Raw genomic sequence first — 18,088 nt, forward strand, 5'->3', positions numbered from 1 at the left:
GCCACCTGCGTCCCTGTGTTTGGGAGTAAACCCACTGAATTTGGTGAGACACATTTCAGAGTAAACATGGAGCGTGCTGTTAAAGGAATGGGAGTTTAATAACGGTGGAACAGGACCCATTTAGCAGATTTGGGGGTTCAGAGCAGGGAACAAGATTCAGGAAGGCATATAGGAAATGAGATCAATTTTTTCCCCCTTTTCCATTCTCTTGGAACCTTCATTCACCATGCTACACGCACTGTGTTTTTGAAAGTTTCAATTTCTTTTAACTAAGATAAAAAATTCTGCAGGTCTGGAGAGCTCCCCAAACATGTGGGGACATTGTCACATTTTTGGTTGGCCCCATTATGTTTCCAAGGGACCACCTATGCCCCATATTAGAGGAATAATGGTCATAATGCTCTATGGAACCACTATCTCTGGAGGCAGTATACCACTGAACACCAGTTGCTGCGAAGCAGCAACAGGAGCAGGAGCCTTTCTGCCTTGCCTGTGGACTTCCCACAGTTTGTCATTTTGCGACATAGATCAGGTAAAAGGTAAATGACCCCTGGACGGTTAAGTCCAGTCCTTAGTTGATCCAGCTGGGCTTTTCTTACATCCTTATATTAGGCAGGCAGACAGGGGTGGGGAACCAGTGGGGAGCCTCAGGCCTGCTTAGAGCTAGAAGGAAGACAGGAAAGGGCAGACTGAGCTCTGCTAAGGATTTTGACAGCAGGAAAGAGCATTCAATACATTCTTTCTCTGCCCAGCATGCACACACAAAATTTTACATGTGCATGTCTAACAATTATTTAACCCTAAATCTTCTTTGTAAATAACTGTTTCAATGTTATCAAAAGAGAGAAGTTTGAACTATAGTAAATGGGTAATTACTACTGATAAAAGATGGAAGGCTGACAGTAGTTGGCTTCAAAGAACATGTACCTCTCCAGTTACAAAGCCGATTAAAGACCATTGAGGCCACTGTGTGGGAATGTTTACAGTGGAATGTAATGCCATTTGAAATACCCAGTTTTAAGTAAATTAGTACAAAAAAAAATGGCTCTGTTTTAAAATCCAGTTGCCCATAAACTTTGGCCCAAATCATCCATCAACAAACACACAAGTCATTTACCCTGCCTGGGAAAGTTTGTGTGCTGCTTTTGACAGACATGTCATTTTAGGTCCAATTCCCATGTTTTAAGCTCAGGATGTACCTCTAAACTTTTCTAGCGTGTGCCACATATCTAGTATAAGCTGCAGCATTTCACTTGGCAGGCTCAGCATTAATGCTGGATTACAACCCTCATAGCTTCCAGCCAGAGTCAGGGATCAGGGATCAGGGATCAGGGATCAGGGATCAGGGATCAGGGATCAGGACCAGATCCAGATCCAGATCCAGATCCAGACCCAGACCCAGACCTTTAGAGGCCCTAAGCACAGAAAAGGTTGTGGTGCCCCCCCATGTAATTCAAAATAAAAACAATACTAAACTGTAAAATAAAACTTTTTTTAAAAAAAGCTAAAAGCTAAAACATAGATTTATTGCAATACCCAACAGGATCATATTTCCTTGCATCGCTTTGATCTGCATTAGTTGGATGCCCCCTAGTTTAGGTGAGTAAAAGTAATAGAAAGAACAGAAAAATGGGGGAAGAGTGTGTAATGAAGTCTAACAGAGGCCCGATTTTCCCCATGAAAAATGTTTTTAAAATAGCGAATGTCAAATTCTTAAAAGAAAAAGACCTCTCTTTTTTTGGTGACCTTGCTTTGCTGGTGCCCCAAGGAAGTGTTGAGATTGCCTATTAGGTAATCCAGCACTGTGAGGGATGATGACAGTTGGAGTCTGACAACTGAAGGGTCACAGGCTAGTTAACCATGCTCTAGACCAGCCTTTCTCAGCCTTGGGTCCCAGATATTGTTGGATTACAAATCCCATCATCCATAGCTAGCAGGACCAGTGGTCAGGGATGATGGGACTTGTAGTCCAACCACATCTAGGAACCCAGGGTTGGGAAAGGCTGCTCTAGATGCACACACACACACTACTCACCACTGTAGTGGTGGAGGGAAACAATGCATGTAACTTTTAGATTTGGCCCTCAGCCTAGTCTAACATCAACATTCAGTAACACAGTTTCAGAGAACGATACAGAAATACCCAGACCACTTCAAGCTGCACCCATCTTGTAATCAGAGAAAGATTTGGATCCCAAAGCAAGCAAGCCTGAAAGTATTCAGTTACTTGACCTTTGAAGGGAACTTGGAAATGCAGGCTACTGAACCATTTCAGACTTGCATGTTTTTGGATTCTCATTTTCTCTGATGAAGACCTGGATGCAACTTGAGACTGCTGGGGCTTTTCATATGATTTTCTCCATCACGTGTGGTTTGGCACTCAGTTACTGACTACTGATTTTTCTGCTCTGTGTCTCAGTAGAGTGCAACCCTCCTGCTGGATTGCATTATGTGTCTAATATATTGTAGTGCGGGGGCACAGATAAATGTATTAAGCGGCACTAGTATTGTGTAGGCAGCCACGAGAATATTTGACCTTTCCCTAAACATGAACACACAATACAAGCTTTACTCGAGCGAAGGAAAATGAATGTGCACTGAAGTGGCTACAAACAATTGCTATTGTGTCTATAAAGGAGAAATGGAAGGGAAGTTTTGGGAAGGGACCTTGACTCGGTGGCAAAGCATATTCTGCATGCAGAAAGTCTAGTTAAAAGGATGAGGGAACCTTTGATGGGAAATACCTCTGCCTCTGCCTTGGGCCCTGGATGGCTACGTCAATCAGAGTAGAGCCAGGGTAGCCAAAATGGTGTCCTCTAGATGTTGTTGGACTCCTAACTCCCATCAACTCCAGCCAGCATGGTCAATGGTTAGGGACAATGGGAGTCCATCAACACCTGAAGGGTGCCATGTTGGTTAGACAATCAGAGTAGATGCCAAAGAGTTTGACCTGATATGAGATAGTTCCTCGGGTTCCTATCAATAAGGGTTTGGTTTATTTTTCTCCCGTTGCTGGGTTCCTGCTCCTGCCAACCTAGCAGTTCGAAAGCAAGTCTAAGTGCAAGTAGATAAATAGCTACCACTCTGGCAGGAAGGTAAACGGCATTTCCGTGTGCTGCTCTAGTTTGCCAGAAGCGGCTTAGTTATGCTGGCTACATGACCCGGAAGCTGTACGCCGGCTCCCTCGGCCAGTAGAGCAAGATGACCGCCGCAACCCCAGAGTCGGTCACGACTGGACCTCATGGTCAGGAGTCCCCTTAACTTTTACCTTTATTTTTCTATTCACATAAAATTGAGGTAGGGGTCAGTAACTAGCAGACCATGGACCACATCAGCACCCCAAGTCATGCCTTCTGCCCCCTCCTCCATTTATCAGTCCCAGAGTTAAAAAGGAGGTGTAGATGAGTTAAATCTGCAACAGTAATACTTTGCAGCAGGGCAGTTTCACAGTGAAGCCCACCCCTCACATTTTTTTTTGTCAAAGTAGCCAATTGGCAAGACTAATTGCTGATCAAGGTGTTGGATATCACACAATACATGTCTGTAAATATTGGTAATAATATTTTCTAAGGTGCTCACATATTACTTTTGATTATACTTATTTTTGAGCCGCATTGTGTACAGAGTGTCACAAAACGGGAGCAATTTTTTTTAAAAAAAAGGGAGACCATGTTTTGAAAATCAAAATTTCAAGCTGCTGGATTGTTTCTTGAGAGATGTAGCAAAAAACGATAGTGATGGATGAGCTAGCTAAAAGCCAGAGTAATGTGGTGATTTTATAGCCGTATTCTTTAGGAGTTAATGTAGTTAGATGTTCATCTAAGAGATTATGAATTGGAGAAAGGGGATGTTTTCACAGGCCAAAAGTGGTTTCTGGAGAGCAGCATAAAAGCCATGTGGAATAAGCCATAAGAGCTCATAATTTCGCCATAAGTGCACAGTCAAAGATAGAGCAACATGTTTTATTTTGTTAAAAATGGACAGTGCATGTCAGCTGCAAGGAGCTGTTTTTAAGAGCTGTGCTAACATAATAATAGCATTTTAGAGGGAGAAAAGGTTACATGGTACATAAAGGCCCTCACAGCTGCCTAACAAGTAGTCTTCAGAATACTCACAATTCCCAGGTTCAAGTCATTAATGCAATTTTACATTCCACTTCAAGCGTGAGGGACTGTGCAGTTCACAAACTGTTCAAGTGTGTGTACATGTGCCGGAGTGTATTTATTCTCAGATTAATGCGCCTAACATGGTTGAAGAGCAGCTAGCCCCCCCCCCAAAGAGATGGGAATGGAAACAAACACACACAAAGCAATGCCCCTTTTTTCTCCATACAGCAGTTTGGTTCAAGTATCCAAGTGTGTTTCAAAAGCACGCCAATCTGAGGAACAAGGACATGTCACTGGATTGTGTCACTTCTAAGGTGTACACTCCTGCAGTAATAATCACTAATGCAGTGAAACGGATCACAGGTATGCCATCCTTGGGATCCCTCGAAAACTAACCAAACCTATTGTTGTCTGAAAATGGGTGTGTACAGTGCAGCTGATTTGAATGCTGAATGGAACACAGCAGTGGGCAGCCTGAGTTAGTTCTATCAGACCTGGGTGCCTGCCCAGAAACCCTAGAGTGAGAGACTAGGGTGATGTCAGCCAGCAGGTTCAAGGAACCCTATTTGTTGTGAGATTTGGGGGTTGATCTGTGAGTTTGTTTGGACCTTGGGTAAGAGCCATGGTAGATGGGTGGAGGCTGAGACATGCTGAGTGGTGAATTGTGTCAGAAGAAGGCATTTGTATCTGTGTTTATTTATTATTGGTTTGTATTAATGGTTTTATTGTGTGTTTTTGTAACATTTTTCTGTTTTTCTAGTTTGCTGTACACCACTTCTGTCTGTCTGTCTGTTTGTCTGTCTATAAAAATTGCTGAAATAGAAAATGGCATCTAATCTATATTTCTTGTTCTCATGTCTACACGGGAAGGGCTAGTTATTTTAACCCCCTCTCAATGGAAACCCCCTCCCCCAAATTAAAATATATTCCTTTTAGATAGAAATCAAACTCCCAATTAAATAGTCATGTGGTTTTGTTTCCCCTGCTTAGGATAATCCAGATAACAAAGAGCAGATTTAGCCAACAAGAAATTAGAAATGCTAGAACCGCTTCCCAGCTATTAGTTTACACAGACTACAGACTACAGCTGAGGAAACTAGGTGAAGCATCTTTACTTTCTCAATGAAGAATCAGAGGAGAGAAGACCAAATGCAGACATCATGTTTCAAACATTCAGCCAAAGAACTATAACCATATAATTGAGCGTGGGGAGCACATGACATTTTCCAGCTTGAGATCTGCATTCCCTTGTTGGTAACCTGCTGGAGGTCACCTGCCATGGTGGGTGGGGCCCCGAGGCAAAAGTGGATGGAGCAACAGGTGTAACTCTTCCTTTTGTAGGGTAGGTTGCATTTCAGTCAGAGGATTCTACCCTGAAGAGGGTGCTGAGCAAGACTGGCTAGAGGTTGTGTCCCAGGGAGAGTTCAAAGGACCAGACAAAAAGGCCAGGAAGCTTGCATTTGCTCCTTGGTCCTGAGGTTCCCCACCTCTGATAGAAACCTCATCTATACTCTTCAGTTGGTCTCCATTGGCTAGTCTGCTCCTAATTTGTACCTAGCAACTGAGCCTTCAAAAGTATATATCTGGAGAATGAAAAGGCAACTGACTTCATTGTGGGGGAACCTTAGAGTATTGCTAAATTTATAGGACAAAGGAGTATAAGAAAAAGACATAATTTGTCACCTAAATGTGTTTTCTGGGTGTTATTGTTACCCTCTGCTCTCTGGGTGATAGTTCAACATTTTTGAAGCTAAGTTTTCCAGCACTCTTGAATAGGAAGTTGGTCAAGCTGTTTGCGCTCCTGAGCTCTTAACTTTTTGATGGATTTTGGAAAAGTATGTAATTCAGTCACTCTCTAATTAATCTCTCTTCAAACTCTCCCACTCAACATGCCCCAAGAGGAGAGCATCCCCATCTGGGGCATACCCTGTACCAGGTCAAGGGAAAACCCAGGAGAGGCTCAAAGGGTTATCAAGTAGCAACCGTGTGTCAATAGCGCCATTGTTCCTCTGTTCGATTCATCCCATCTGTCATTCAAGGGAAACCCTACCTCCCATTCTTACATTATTAAAAGACATTCTCAAAAGATCCCTTTACAGCCCTCAGAATTATCTTTTCAATGCCCCCAAAGCGATCCCAGAGTGTTATCTTGAAAGCATCTGAGCTGCTTAGCCTGTCTTTAGATGCTTTGCAAAGAGTTACCTGTGTCTAGTCAATGGCCATGAAGGAAAATGGGGTGTTTAACGTGCTGTTCTGGCAGCCTGTTCGGAAGGAGACCAGGTGTATTCTGCTCTTGGCATAAATTTCACTTCCTTCTCCTCCTGGATTACAACAGCTGCTTCTCTGATGAGCTCCAGGTGGCAAATCTTGGTAGGCCTGGTACCAACCTGTTAATATCCAAATGAAAGAATAAACCTCTTTACTGACAGCCCCCTTCTTTTTCTTTTTAATTAAGCTTTAAACTGGGGCAAAAGGCATTACAGAGCACCAGGCTCTGTCTTCATAATGCTGACTTTAATTATAGACAGAGGCATATCTACAACAATCTCTCGCACTCTTGGCAAGGAGCTATATCGCCGCCCCCCCCCGTCCCTTGTGTCCTTGTGGTACTTACTTTTGAGTAGACATGCACAGGATTACACTTTAAATCACATCAGCTGCCCCTGTTTAATTTGCTGCTCAGCCCACAGAAAAGGGAACTTTAGGAGTGTTGGATTTGAAATGGTTTCATTTTTAAGGCTGTTCACTTAGGCAGCTATCATTCTTATATTGTTTGGCGTCTGAAATAAGAGGCAATAGGGTTGCTGTGTGTGACGCTGACTGGCTGTAGTGAAGAAAAATAATAATGATTCTGTATACCTGTTTAAAGGCATCGGTTTATTTATTGTTCTCTCCTAGGCCTGAACTCTAGAGGATGTTGAGCTCAGAGCTCTTTTTTCCTTAACAGTTTTGTGGGCTGCACTTAATGTTGGCTCTCTTGCATGCAGTTTAAAGGAGAGGTTAATGGCCGTGATTGTAGAGGAGTTCTCCTTCTCCATGGAGGTGAGAGACAACTTTGCCTTTTGTGATGTGTTCCATTGGCCAGTCTTTCAAAGGGTTAGGGTGTGTCACTGCAGCTGCTGCATCAAACAGATTAAGTTAATATGAACTTCAAAACTAGCCCTGTCCTCCTGTTCACAAAACACTTCAAACACAGCAAGGCATGTCATCTCCCAGATGATTGAGGCTAATCCACTTAATCTGCCCCCCTCCATCTGAATGCAAACTACTGGGACATACCCAATTACATCTCTTCAGTCAAAACAAACTCTTCATTCCAAATACTTCAGTCAGTTTTTAATAAGAGCTTTCCAGCTCTTTGCAAGTATCAGCCAAGCTTCCTAACCCACAAAAATAGCTCTGGGAACACTGCAGGAGATGGGGCGGCTACACTCATTTCTGGCAGAGTGCCATCAGCCCTGGTCCATTTAAAAAATATTAGGCCACTTCCCTTCAGAGTTTCTACATGTACTTAAGAGCAGCAGTAATGAAACCAGGGTCATCTGTTGGTGAAATGATTATTTTGTCCTCAGTGTCCCACAGATGCACTGAGGTTTGAACACTCCGCCTTGCCTTCATTATTTTAGACAGAGTTGCACAGATATGTAATTAAGGAGGGAAATATGTCCAGCCTTGTCTAGCAGCAAAACAGAAGCAGACGTGCAAATATCTCATTTTGTAATACGTCCAGGATTGTCTGGACTCAGTTTAGTGAAGAATTAACTGTTTTGTACTGCAGCCTGAACAACTGACTAACAGCACTCTGAAAGTTGATATTTCAAGTTCCCTCGGGTATTGGCCCAGCTGTAGGTTGACTGCATGGTCTTGATGTGAGCAATACTCCACCAGGCTTACTTCTGCTCTGTGTTAGGGCCGGCCTTACCATTGGGCAAAGTGAGGCAATTGCCTCAAGCACCTGGCATGTGGAGCAGCAGATTAGCCCCCACAGCACCTGCTGCTTGCCTGCACTGGCTTGGCTGGCCCTGCCACTGCCTGGCAACACCTTCCCTTCCCTCCCCTCTCCCCATTTCTTACTCTAGGAAGATCAAAGAGGGTCCTTCCTTGGAGACAGAAGAGTTCTAAGCTGGATAGCCACGAGAATGCCTGCATCATGCTGCCTGGCCTTTCCCAAAGCAAGAGAGGGACATGGTGGGAAGCTAAAGCAATGGCATAAAAAGTAATGGTAGTAAGTTAAGGGAAGCTGCCACCATTGCCGTGGGGAGTATTAGCCATGAGGGCATCAGCAGTGGTGTGATCTCTTGCACTTACCCTGCTTTGTGTTTTCCAGCCTTTTTCACTCCTGTTCCCAGATCCTGGTTCTTAGCCTTTACTCTGGTTCTCCCTAGTACCAGCTGCCATTTTTTGATTGTCCACCTCATTTCAACCTTCTCCTGACCTTGGCACTGTTAGAATTCAGGCTCGGTCAGAGGTATGTGCCTATCTCTCCAGGCACCGGCTGAATTCTTTTGACCTCCCTCCGGCGACTCCCGGCAGGAAAAACACACGAGGTCCGTTCCGGCGATTTTCCTCAGGCTGTGAGAAAAACACACCAACTGCTTCTCCTCCTCCCTGCTCCCTGCATATCCCCAGGGAGGGGAATCAGACTCAGACAGAAATGTATCTTACATGCTTTTATTCCTGTCTTTAGCAGTCATGCAGTGAAAGATGTCTGCTCTCTTCAACAAACAGAGAGAAACTCCAAACTCCACCCATGTACATCCTGTACAGGTCATATAACACACACTGAGCTCACATCCTGTGCTCAATAAGGAGAATGGACTGCCCCTTTGTTTCCATGGCAACAGTCACATACATCCTGTCTGGCTTTGCAGCCACAAGCAGCTGACTGAGCTGCTAGAGCCTTTGCTTGCTGCAGCATTGCTGCTTTAGAATAACAGGCACTACCTTTGTATAAACTCAGGTTCTGCATGTGAGCTTCCTATAGGCATCTGGCTGGCCACTGTGAGAACGGATTGCTGGCCTAAATGGGTCTTTGGCCTGATGTAGAAGAACTCTTCTGATACTCCTATGCCCACCTCTGATCTAAAGCATTTTGCAACCATGAGATAAGAGAATTCCCCTGTGCTGGTGATCCATGGTGGGGGTTTTTTGAGTAAATTTATCATAAATCAGTAGTGCCACCACATGCTACAGCCTATAGTAGACTGCATCTTGACTCCTTCAGAAGAAGAAGAATAGGTTTGTTCTTAGCTGTGAAGGAACAACTTGTGATGGCAAAATAGCTGCAAGTCCTACTCAACACCCCCAAGAATTTTGACAGTGATCTCTATTGCAATGTCTATTGCTGTTATTTCGGTATCTTGATACTTTAATGTCTTTAAGCCATTTCTGCTACCACTAGATACTTGTTTTACATAAAAACATATCATCTTAAATTCTCCTTTTGATAATTGTTTTGCATCTTCTTCCCCTTCTGTTTATTCAGCCCTGACACCTGGCTTTTTATTTGAGTTGATGATATGCCTCCCTCTTCCATGTCTGTTCAGAATCCGGAAACTTTTTTTATATGAAAAAAATCCCAATTGATCCCTTAATGATCACATCAGAAACATCAATGAGGGAACCTTTCATAATATGTCTTCCTGATCCCACAATTGTCCCACCTAGCAAATCTCCCTTTGATTTCAAAGGAAGTACTGAAGTCTAACTGCAGGATTATTATCAGTTGGCTTGTTTCCCCTGAGTCTGAAGCTAGTGTTTTACTTGAAACTAGTTACTGAAAGTACTTCTAGAGAGGTTTGTCTGTGCTCCAACACAATTTAAAGTCAGTGGCGTAGCGTGGGGGGTGCAGGGGGGCCCGGCCGCACCGGGCGCAACATCTGGGGGTTAGGGTTAGGGGGTGCAAATCCACGGGTTAGGGGGCACAAATCCATGGGTTAGGGGGCGCAAATTACTTGCCTTGCCCCGGGTGCTGACAACCCACGCTACGCCACTGTTTAAAGTTAATTGGCTGGCATTGTAAATAAGAAAGCAGCCCTACAATAAGTGCCCAATGCCATGAGATAATATACTGTGTATCAATGAACGACTTACTGGAAGGAAAAGAGGTCTCTGCTGAATCAGCAGACAATGGGTTTGTGAATATCATGTTAGTAGACACTAGTAGTGGAATGGGCATGGCACCAGTTACAACCATGCTATCCAAAGGGCTCTTTTGCCCCAACAGAGTTCTAAGGTGACCAATATTATATAGCATCTTGGCCAGTGTTACCTGCTGCTTAGTCAGATCTGTCCTGTACAATACAATTGTAGGATGCTGGACAAGTCACTGGCTTGATCCAGCAAAGACTCTTGTGAAGTTTCCTTCTTTGCAGGGGCTTGGACTCAGTGACCCTTTTTTCTGTGGGCTTCCCCTAGGAGTGGTGTCCAAACTGTTTTCAAAGAGGGCCAGATTTGATGAAGTGAAGGGCCGTGAGGGCCAACCAAAGGGCCGACCAAAGTTGTTAACCTTTTTTAAGGGTTGAGGTTGTTAAGCTTTTTTTAGGGTTGAGGTAGCTGAGGGCCTTTTTAAAAAGATTTTACCCCAGGAAATAAACTGACATAGGGGCTGGATTAAGCTAACTGGCAGGCCAAATTAGGCCCCTGAAACGGACTTTGGACATGCCTGCCTAGGTGTTGGCCACTATGGTCTGACCCAGCAGGACTCTTATGATCAGATGCTTAAGTTCTGAAGATTTTACAGCAATACTGTGGAAAATAGTAGAGGATTTTATCTGACTTATTAAGCCATTTCAAGTCTGTTGAATGTTGGGTTTTTTGGTTTTTTTGCTTTCGTGACTGAAAGAAATATGTGAGAACATGACTGCGGAGTCTACTTTAGGTATAAAAACCAGACCTCTGGTGACAGCTGTTGACAGCCTTCATAAAGTAGATACAGTTTGCTTCTCTCTTTTTTTATTCCTAGACAGTGACATCATAAAGGCCAGAGAAGACTATGACAGCAGATTATACTTTCAAAACTGGTTTGGCTTGAATGGGAGTAATATCAGCTCTGAAGTATTTGTTATGGGTATGAATAGCACAGGGAGACAAGAGCTGCATCAGAACATCATGTGAACATAAAGTAACTTCGAGTGACAGTTTGGAATGCAAGTCAAAGGGTACAAATCAATAGAATATCTGGTACAAAGTGTTTCCTAGTGGGAGAAGATAGAATTAGATTACAAAAGGGGCAAAGCTAGATGCAGACTAGATAAGTGTGTAAATCACAATGCAATAAGCTAGATCTTTGAACATCCTCTCTCCAGTGATTGATGAGCGATTAGAAAAATAACAATAAAAGATTTCAGATTTGGAAATGGTTCTCAAAAAGTAATACATTTTTTGTTCCAAGTATGTGCACCGTTTGGTGGCTATGAGTGCTTATTCTTAATATCCACCAGATGGTGCCACTAATCAGCAGAAGTCATCTCTCTCTCTCTCTCTCTCTCTCTCTCTCTCTCTCTCTCTCTGTGTGTGTGTGTGTGTGTGTGTGTGTTGTGTGTGTTTTAAAAGCATCTCAGCTCAAGAGCTACGTTTCCAGTTAGGCTATCTTTGCAAAGCTCATCAGATATAAGGAACATTACAGTTTTCAGTCCTTCTCTGACAGAGGAACACATATGCTATTACATGCAAACAAAAGCTTTTGTTTGATGTGCTCTTTGCTCACATTAGGCAAGCTAATAGCTGCTCCTCATTTATGCAGGACAAAAAACATAAAATGGGACTTTCAGCCTCTGAAATAAAATCATACTACTGTAGAGTTGGGAGGGACCCCAAGGGTAATCTATTCCAACCTCCTGCAATGTAGGAATCTCAACTAGATCATACATGACAGATGGCCATCCAAATACTACATTATTCTACATACCAAATTATTCTACCTCCCACCCATGTGAAGCAGTGTTATAAAATGACATTATAATAACTCTAATGAGCACAATTTGCTGCCCCACCACAAATTAGATAACAGTTGCCTTTTAATTTAGGGCAAGCTTTTAGAAATGTCTGTTACAACACTCAACTGGATCATTTCAGGGGGAAGCTGGTTGTGTGGCAGCTGCCTTGAAGACAGAAGAAAAGGAAACACCAGACTGAGAAGTTCCCAATCTTATTTTATTTTTCCCCCCTTTCGCATACAGAGCAGACCTCCCTGTACCTACTCTCCTCTAAAATAATCCGATGGGGAACCCTAGGAATGGGCCTGTAATATCAATTAGGATATAGAAAAGAATGAAATGCTGGAAAGGCAGGAAGTGTGTTCAGAAAAACGGGTGAGTTTTCCAAACTGAAATCTGGATTGAAGACAGAGCTATGGTCACTCACAAAAGGGCTTTCTGCTAGCCCAGTGGTATCCCCCCCCTCAGTCAATGTCTTAAATACAGAGCTTGGGGAATAAATTGTGTCTGTGTGTCATGTGGACATTTGGAAAGATCTGTTATTGGTGTGAAAGGAGCATCCTTGCAAATTTGACTTGGGTGGACTGCAACATCATATCTTGTGCCTTAAGCACACAGCATGGGTAACATAGTGAGCTTCTGTTTAAAGCAAAGGTTGGAAAAGTTAAACTGAATTGTGCTAATGTCCCTACTCCTCAATTCTACCAAATTGCCTTATATGCCATAAAAGTAGACCTGCACAGGTGACCTTGTATGCTGAGGTTAATGTTATGTGTTCGTAGGAACTTCTTAAATGTATTTTATTTGTGTCTTTTTTTCTGAACAAGAAGGAATGTCTTGTGGCACCTTAATGAGCAACAAATTGTATAATAGCAGAAGTCTTGGTGAGGGGTTTGTGTAGATAGTGAGGTCAGAAGAAAATTAACTGCATATGGTGCTGACTGGCAATAGCATCATTAGTACTGAATGTTCACAAATGCAATTCACAATAAGCTAGAGACTTCTATTTTAATCTCCAGCCTGTGACATATTCACTCATCTACTGTGTTTTTCATTTGAATGACATACTCTCAAGTGACTGTGCTTAATGCTTCATGTGTCATGCTTAACGACATCACCAGGGACCATCTCTAGCTCTCAGGTTTGGGCCTAAAATCTCAAGATCTGGGATGCTCCTGACCTTGGCAGCCCTAATGCATCTGGTGCGGATCTGACCCATGAAAACCAGCTGTGTCTTCAGCATGGTCTGCTTATATAATCTTTCTCTCTGGCTTCTCTGAACCCATGTCCCTTTTCAGATGATAATCAGTATGGTATACATCAGGGCTGAGCAACCTCTGGCCTTCCAGATCTTGTTGGGCTACAATTCCCACCATCCCTGACTATTGGCTGTGTTGGCTGGGGCTGACAGAAGACAGGAGTTAAATAACATCTGGATGGTCATCATTTGCCCACCCCTAGCATAGGATATACAATATTATTAATGAATATGCCTTTGAGAGTGTAGTTTCCTTTGAACTTGTTGCATGTGCTCACTAATAATGGTAATTTTTCTCACCGTAGCCCAAGTTTACCCCACTTAGCTGATTTTCTAAGAAATCAAAGAAAGCTCTGTTTACTACCAAACTTGCAGGGACTGCAAGCCAACTTCCCAGTTGCGTGTTGTGAGGGGCATTTCTAAAAGCTTGCCCTATATTAAAAGGCAACTGTTATTTAATTTGGAAAACCCAAAATTTTGTCATTTTTGAAATAAAAAAGCATACACTGGTAGCTTATTTGAAGCCTTTTATTTTCCTGTTGCACTAGGAACACAACATTCTGCCAAAAACCCACCCTCTAGCTAACAGCACTCTGTGCCAACTGCTCTGGTTTGCCTATAAAAGAGGCACAGTGTGTGTCTTCCCCTTGAAAAATATATAGTGCTCACAGATTTTAATGACTCAGTGAGAAATTGTCATGAACTTACTCCAGAACCCTCTAGATATCAGGGTTTGTTCGCCCGAGCTTTTCAATCATGGACTTTTAACATACACAATTTGTTTACTGTGCTGTTCCTCCCTCTCAGATGTTTCCACTGAGTCTGCTCTTTCATACTTTTGTTCATTTGATTAGTTTCCATAGTGACACTCATTTGTGAAGTTTAGAGTTCCCTCCTAGCAGGTTCTCATAAATGCCAGTTACTGATCACCGGGGCTTGTGTGCCAGGTTAACGAGACAAAGTCAGCCTTATTTCCAACACTTTTCATTGTATGTGAATGTCTGTGTCTTTATTTCATTTTGCATTCGTTTGAGAAGGTTCTTTAGCCTTTGAGAGCCATTCCTTTTCTGAGGCAGTTTTGATGGATAGAATCCTAACTGGATTTCAGCTGCTGAGGCTGTTGAACTGGGCGCTGTTACATAAACTGAAGGAATTTCTCTTTAACCTCTGCTGCATTCTAAAGGGCACTTTCCTTTAACTCAAGTGCAAAATAAATGGTTTCTCTTCTGTGACTTTTCTTCGGAAATGAACAGCAGCTAAAGAGTTCTCTGTGCACAGACAACATAAATATAACTTGATGGTTTGGAAAGTGTAACAAATCTTGGACGGTATGTGCATCAGAACATACCTATCTACACTGCATTGTTTTGAAAGGGATAGTAACAAATGAAGAACCTGCTAGAACATGTCAATGGCCCATCTAGTCCAGCATCCTGTTCTTACAGTGGCTGAACAGTTGCCTCTGGGAAACCAGCAAGCAGGATTCAAGCCCAAGAAAAACCCTCCCCCACTTGTGGTTTCCAGCAACCGGATGCACATTCTGATCTGCATTTGAGTGATCTGCATCCCTATCTCTGTTCCCATATAACTAGTTAAGTGGTAACATCTTGTTTGCACAGTTGGGTTGGGTCCTGAGAGCATGGAAACGTTTTTTTCTCCTGGAGTATATATATATTCTCCTGCCAACCTAGCAGTTCGAAAGCACATCAAAGTGCAAGTAGATAAATAGGTACCGCTCCAGCGGGAAGGTAAATGATGTTTCCGTGCACTGCTCTGGTTTGCCAGAAGCAGCTTAGTCATGCTGGTCACATGACCTGGAAGCTGTACGCCGGCTCCCTCGGCCAATAAAGTGAGATGAGTGCCGCAACCCCGGCGGCGTCCGCTTCTGGACCTAGTGGTCAGGGGTCCCTTTACCTTTATATGTTTATTGTAATACTAGGGACTGCACACCTGCGTGCTTTGCTTGCCAACCCCTGCCATTTTCCTCACACTAACCCCCTGCAGCTTCCCCTTTCCACCCCATGCAACTACTAAGATGACCTTTTATCTTCCCAACCCAATAATTGAAGCTATTTCTCTCTTCTATCCTGCACCCCTGTTTTTACCATCACCCCCACGTCCATGCCTCTTCCCTCCTGCAACCCCCTGTACACAAACCAGCTCCATGCTAAACTCACATGACTCAGGACCTCATTACCTTAAGGACTGCACCTCCCCATATGAACCAACCCAGACCCTGTGCTTTCCCCCCAAGGCACTTCTCTGTGTCCCCACTTCCCAAAAGGTTCAGAGGGTGACAACATGAGAATGGGCTTTTTCTGTGGTAGCTCTCCATTTGTGGAATGCTCTCCCCAGAAAGGCTCACTTGGTGCCATCATTACATGTCTTTAGATGCCAGGCGAAAACATTCCTCTTTACCCAGGCCCTCAGCCACTAAACAACTATGGCCTTTTAAACATGGGAGGGACCTGTTATTATGACTTTATTCTGTGATTGTTTTATTGTTTTTTATTTTATTGTCTTTTATTTTTATGTTAATTATGTAAAAGACAAAATATATATGTAAATTATGTTTTTAATGATGTATACTGCCCTGGGAACATTGGATAAAAGGAGGTATAGAAATCAGATGGTTGGATAAACCTCCTGCATCTTCCTTCTCCCACACATTGCAACTACTAAGTACCCTTTCCATCTTCTGCCCAATTGTGATGCGGCACTCCAGATTCTTCAGTGGGGGCTGTGTGATGACAGCTAACAAATTTATCATGGCACAAACTGGGGGTGGTTATGCCCTTAGGACTCAAGGACCACATTCACCCTTAGCCAACCCTCTGGGCACTTCAAGCACATTGTATACACCCTGGCTCAAGGCCTCTGTGCTTTGATGACAAGTCATGGGTCTGTCCCAGTTTACGGAGTGAGTCCCTGATTCCAACAGTCCAGCTACAAAAATAGCTTGTTTGATTACAGTGCAGGTGATTCCAGAGACAGGGGCTGATGCGTTTTCCTTTCAAAATACTTTTTCCTGGCATTTTGGATGCAGAAGACTTCCAGTGTTTATTAGAGTAGCATACTTTGCCTCAGTTGGATCAAGCCTGGTTTTCATTTTACCTAAGCTTCAGGAACTCAGTGGCACAAACTTTTGCTTTAAGGTCATCTTTGTGATGCTTGAACTGTCCTTCTCCATGGCATGTTGGTCTGAGCTGAGCTTGAATGGAAAAGGATTCTTTCCTTGAGATGTTGCTTCTTTCAGCCCAGAACATCAGTGCCTGGGATCTTGTCCTCCTGGGATACTGAGTATGAACAATGACCAGGTTTCCAAATGTGCCCACAGGTCCCAAAACAGTGGTGAGCCCTCATCTACCTATTGTATCAGTCATATTCCATAAAGAAATAGCCATCACACATAGTATCCAGTAGGTGCTCCCTCTGCAAACACTGTAGTCGAGGCAAATATTTCACTTCAAAAATCAATCTATGGATGTCCTGCTGCCTTATTTCTGCAAGTAGTTGCTGCCATAGATTTTTAAGGGAGTAAATTGGGATGGCAGCAAGGATGCAGAGCAGAAGCTGCTGCTGCTCCTTACTTATCCACTTCCCACGCTCTCCCCCTGCTTAAGCGAGAGGCTGTCCGCCATGACTGTGAGGACAAAGAAGGTTCTGTGGTGGAAGGAGGACCACATCGAGCCCCTCAAAACCTGATTTCTTTGCTTCATTTGTGTCTGTGTCTATCTCCTTCTGTCTCAAAATCTGAAGTTTCCTTGGCTGAATTGTAACAGGCTCAAACAAGTTGTTTCTTCTTCTTTTTAAGCAAGCAGAGAATGCCCTGGGTGACTTTTACAAGAAATTCTGCAAAATGAGAGAAGGAAAACAGGATGATTTTGAGTAAGCAAGGAATAGCTGAATCAGAGGTAGTGATGGCCCCTGAGGTCAATAGGTATATGCAAGTGCTTCTCCCAACTGAAATATTACAAAGAATTACTTTCTGTAGAAGCATTTGTAGAACCATTTAGGCTGCAGTTCTGCTGACAGCCAAAGATATCTGGGTCCCATTAAAATCAATGAGATATACATGCACATCACTACAGTATAGTGATTTGCATATTTCAAGGAGACTGGATGTACTTCCTGGCCTCTATTTAGAACTATTTTGCTCAGTATGGGTGAGCTAGAATAAACACAGATGAAAAGGGAGGGGGAAAAAACTTCCTCAGGCATCTGTCCTTTTCCTCCTTTATATCTTTCTCCCTACTATATGCATTATCTTCAAAAAATTCTATTCCTCTCTTCTGTTGAGTTTGCTCAGCAAAGTCTAATATCATTTCCCCTTTAAAGTATCTCCCTAGATTGTTCTACTTTTTCTGCCCGTGTGATGGTATCTATTGCTGCAGTGTATATGTCACTGAAGGGCTAAAAAATAAGTCAATTGTTTAGTTCAACATGATTCTTAATGTACTTGACTGCAATGCTGACTCTTCTGCACAATCTCCAGCAGAAAATATTGAATTATTGACTATTGGATAAGCCATGATATTCAAAACATTACTCTTGCATAAAAGACTGCAGCTATAGTACCTTTGTTCTCTGAAGTTGCTGGGCAAGATAGCCATGAGACTCTGTGACAAGGAGATGAGCTGCATGAAGAAAGTTCTGTAAGGCGTTGGAGGGCTGAACTCTAGGAATTCGGCAGCAGATTCCAAACTCCGCCCCATCAGGACAGCTTGCAGAAGGAGGAAATGTCTGGCCTGATTTTGTTGCTTCACAGCAGCACCTTGATAATGGCA

The 18,088-nt window shown here is 43.1% G+C and overlaps 1 protein-coding gene and 1 long non-coding RNA gene across 2 annotated transcripts in view; one reads left to right on the top strand and one right to left on the bottom strand.

The window, feature by feature from the left end:
* LOC307200052 overlaps positions 1-6,489 on the bottom strand; it is a 31,320-nt gene extending 24,831 nt beyond the window's left edge. The window contains exon 1 of the long non-coding RNA XR_013832301.1: positions 6,309-6,489. This is a non-coding gene — a long non-coding RNA (uncharacterized lncRNA). The remainder of the gene's footprint in view (positions 1-6,308) is intronic.
* Positions 1-18,088, top strand: part of NEBL (nebulette) — a 186,787-nt gene that overhangs the window by 16,291 nt on the left and 152,408 nt on the right. The window lies entirely within an intron of this gene.

The sequence above is a fragment of the Podarcis cretensis genome (genome assembly GCF_951804945.1).
Source record: "Podarcis cretensis genome assembly, chromosome: 12".
Classification (NCBI taxonomy): Eukaryota; Metazoa; Chordata; class Lepidosauria; order Squamata; family Lacertidae; genus Podarcis; species Podarcis cretensis.